The sequence below is a fragment of the Mus caroli genome, unplaced genomic scaffold (genome assembly GCF_978045245.1).
Source record: "Mus caroli unplaced genomic scaffold, Mus_caroli_1 scaffold_3, whole genome shotgun sequence".
Lineage (NCBI taxonomy): Eukaryota > Metazoa > Chordata > Mammalia > Rodentia > Muridae > Mus > Mus caroli.
In genome coordinates, this window is record NW_028227258.1 from 111806590 (window position 1) to 111811167 (window position 4578).

Below are 4578 nucleotides of genomic sequence, written 5' to 3' on the forward strand. Positions count from 1 at the left end.
ACAAAAACTGCATACTGATTTCCAAAGTGGTTTGACCAGTTTTCACTCTCACCAGCACTGTGTAAGGGCTCACCTTTCACCTTTATCCATACCACTGCCATCTTTGGTTGTTATTTATTGTCTCAATGACTGCCATTCAGATTAGGGTCAGATGAAATGTCAAGGAAGTTTTAATAGACTTTTTATTACCTAGGAAATGGACATTATCAAAGACCATCATCTTTCTACACTTTCAGTGGACTAACATGGACAGGGAGAAGTGGTGTGTGTTTACATGATATATGGCAAACATATGTGTGTGTGTGTATGAATACATATATAGTATAATGACACATATATAATAATAATATAGGAATATTATTATAAAACACATATTTGACTCTATTCTGGTGCTAAAAGATAAACATGCTAGTTCTCCTGATTCAAATTTGTATAAAGAGGGTAGCTACAGTCCACTTAAGTTCATTATGTTACCAATCTCCACAGAAACTTCATAAAGTACTCAATAGATCCAAGCTCATAAAATAAGGCTGACTGCTGTTGAAAGAATTCTCTTTGTCTATCCCAGGTTCATTGTCATAAGAGTTTAGATAGAGTGTCATAGCCAAGTGGTTGCTTTTGCCATCACTGTGACAAGACTGTGCATACAAATGCAATTTCAGGGAAAAACAGTTTATTGAGACTGATAGTTAAAGCTATAGCCTTTTAGGCTATAAGAAGGCTTGGCAGTAGGGAGCCATAGCAATGATGACAGAAACGTGAGCATCTGCTCTTTTTGTCTGTTACCCACCAAATGGCAGAGAGAACTCAGGGGACAAGGAGGAGAGAGTCTAACTCTCATGACCCAGTTCCCAGTGATCCACTTCCTCCAGCTGAGCTCTTCTTCCTAAAGATTATACAAGCTCCCCATGATTAGCCACTCTTCTTACATGTGAGCCTTTCACATAATAACCATAACTTTCCCTCTCAGTAGCTACTGAGAGAGCAGAAACTCTTTTTATTACTAGACTTTACTATTTCAGAGACCTGCACTTCCAGATATATAAGTGGGGGGGGTCTGGGTTTAGAATATGACTAAGTATAGGGGCCTGGCAGGAGAAAGGTTTATATCTGGTTACAGTCAAATGGTCTGATACCTATAGAGGACACTGGAAAGTACAGGGTACACACTGATATTTGATATGTTCTCCAGTACCCAGATTCCTCATACACCCAGTAAAATGTCACATAGGCTTGCTTTAGCTTGTGCATTAAGTATGGTTAATCAGGTTACTTTGAAAACCTGTAAGGGCCTCTGGAAACAAAAAGAGCATGTTTGCAAACATTGTCACAGGCTCCTTTGTGTATCTTTCACCTCTCATTAAAAAAAAAAAAAAAAGTGGCAACCCTTGATTCATGTTTTAGGCTCCAGGGCCCCTTCTATCTTTGTTAATGGGCATGCTAACTTCTTTTAGACAATACATCTTTTGTCTGTGTCTCAAGATATCTCAAGATTTTCCTGGGCCAATCATTATCAAAACCCCAAAACCCATATGATCTGGTCTGATGAAAGCTTCAAGGCTCATGGTGTTTTCAAACTGGAAGCGATTCTGACTAAAACCAAAACCAAACCAACAAACCAAACAAAAAAAATCCAATAGGTAAGGCAAATGAACTTTAGAATTACGTCCAACCTCAATTATGAAGAAAAGTGATCTAAGAATGTATTCACCCATAAAAATTAATGTTCGCATTGCTATGAAGTTTCTTGCTTATGAGTTCAGGGAAGTCATATGGTCAAACCTCTTATCTGTTGTACTAAAGTAGACATAAATGAGTGCAATACTTCCTCCAGTATTCCAGGACTAGACTCCAAATACCTAGTAGTAGATTTCATGCTTTAAATGTGGTCATTTCCCTAGTGAATGCTGTCAGCTCTGGGGTATTGCATAGCTAGTGGTGATTTAGCAGACGACTCTATTTCACTTGACCTATAAATTAGAACTGTTAAGATTTCGAGCCAGCAAAGCTTATCATAGCTGAGCTGCTAGGTTATTATGTCCTTGTAGAAGGGATTGGGTTTCAATCTTGTCCTTATAGTTTTGCCGTGTTGACTTGGAAAAATTATTCCAGCTTTGTACATTTCAATTTATTTATTCCTAGAACTAGGACAAAATATCCTTTTATGGGCTTATACATTTAAACTACTTTAGAAGAGAAATTGATAAACTTTCCCCCAAATGGTAAGTAAAATATTAATAAAAACCATGACTGAGTATGTGTATTGCCATTTTCTTCATCTAAAAAGGTTATATCTTTACTGTGGTGATAGTAAATGAAACTCACAGACAGACACAAATATGTATACTGACACACATTACACACACACACACACAAACAGAGACAGACAGAGACTCAGAGAGGGGTGAGATGAGAGGGAAAGAGATGGGGTAATGGAAGGAGGGAGAGAGGGAGGGAGGGAGGGAGGGAGAGAGAGAGAGAGAGAGAGAGAGAGAGAGAGAGAGAGAGAGAGAGAGAGAGAGAGAGAGAGAGAGAGACTGATAAGCAACAACTACTACATTGAAATTATTTCTCTAATTCTTTCTGGTGAAAACAAAACCTCAGATCTTACCCCTATTCCATTGAAAGAAAAGTAGTCCCCTTTCAGATAAATCTTTTAGATTCTACAACTATAACTCTGTAGTTTCCTGATTTTAAAGGGTATTTATGGAATAAGTCAGGGTGAGCGGTTAGATTTTTGTTTCCATAGCTGCTTTTAGATGTGAGCTGCTCAGCTACTCACTGCAGTTGGAGGCCACTCAGTTGGTGAATAATATGAACTTCTCATCAGGCAGTGCTGTTTCTTCATGGGTTTATACATGTATGTCCATCTGATGCCAAGGTGGTATTTATGTAGTGCTAGAGACTGGTTCAGTTGTTGTTCTTTTCTTTTATTTTTTTAAGCCTACACAAAGAACATAAATATCTATTATGGTCAGGGCATATATAACAGTTCCAGTTTGCTGATAATGTATTTTTCAGATGCCTACATTCCAAGTTAACACTCGGGCCATGGTAGCACAGAGGGTGCTCATGACTTGGGACTGTAATTGATGCATTCCAACCATTTGGTAACAGTTAGAAACCCTAGTTAACACATGAGGCTGCATCTAAAGCAGCTAGGGCACTGCAGCACTGCCCTTTTCTATATCAACTCTTACGTTTTCAACTAGAAGATAACTGACTGGTGGTTTGAAATTTGGAAAAAGAAGAAAGAATGCCTAGGGGGGGAATATATTCAGACCTTCTGAACCCAAATGTGGTGACTGCAGTAGTAAGATGATTTCCCCTCCTGAATTCACAATGTTTTCTACTGAGCACTGGATTAAATTGAAATCCTCACTTAAAGTGAAGAACGAGTGCGGGAGACCAAGTGCATGTGGCTGCATATAGTCTTGGAGCAGAGTCTGCCCTTGAAAGCACTTCCTGCTGCCTTGACAGTTTCTCTGTCTCTCAGACTATGGAAATAATGACTTCAGCGGAGTTGCTCTTTTTCCTGTACGATGTTGTAGTCTTTCACCCTGCCCATGTTTCTCCTTAATTAGGATGATCTGCCATTTCCCACTACTGGAAGTTATGTAAAAGCCATGATTCTCCAGGCTTTTAGGTAGTGAGCAACATGATCAGTAAGGCCAGCTTCTGGCAGGAAAATGAAATCATTTTTATGTTAAATAAAATAACTGCGGGATCACACCCATATCCTAAGTCTGACTGGGGAATGATAAAAGATGAAGTCAGAGGGTAGAACTCTTTGATCAAATGGATTGCCTTTAGACAAAGCTTATAAGAAAGAATCCCAGCACCAAAGCCACACAGCTGTAAGTCCAATACAGTATTTTTTTTTAAGCTACTTATAGGAATCTGAGATTAACAAAGCAAAGTCTCATTAGGGATGCTGTCGGGAAGCTACAAAAGGACAGCTTTGTTTTCCTATACATGGGCCTGGGCCACAGCAAAAAATGCACATTGGGAAAATACAATGCCCTGGGCATTACATTTGTCTAAAGAAGTATTCTAGAGGACCCCCAAATGCTATTTCACAATGTTCTTGCATGCTAACCAAAACATGCCAGTGGGTGGGGCAAAGGTATGACCTCTTCATGTGTTTTCATATTTGCTGCGAGATTTAGATTTAACTCATAGAAGTCTCTGGAGGAGCTGAATATCAATAGAATGAGCGGGAGCACATTGGGAGGCTGGACAAATTTGGGGCAGTCTGGAGAACAGAACTCTGTCCCATGATTCATTTCTCTCACGTAAAGCTGATACTTGCTCTTCTTAGATTGCGACAGTGCAAGAAACAGCATGGTTGTGCCCTTGAAAAAAAATTTAATGAACACAGGCAGATGCATTAATCTTCAAAAGACTTTTGTTTTCTGTTCTTCAGAAGCAGCTTTGCTGGGCTGAAATGATGGCCTCTTAGCCACAAGAAGAGCAACCCCTTCTAAACAAAGGCAATATGTAAGAAGTGTCAGTGAACGCTCTGGATGTGTAGTTTTCTGAGTGTTCATTTTCAAACCGTGGATTGAAATCAGTGCA

The 4578-nt window shown here is 39.3% G+C and overlaps 1 pseudogene; it reads right to left on the minus strand.

Annotated features, from left to right (window-relative positions):
* Positions 1-1370: 1370 nt before the first annotated feature.
* LOC147005646 (U6atac minor spliceosomal RNA) lies at positions 1371-1461 on the minus strand (annotated as a pseudogene).
* Between the last annotated feature and the right edge of the window lie 3117 nt (positions 1462-4578).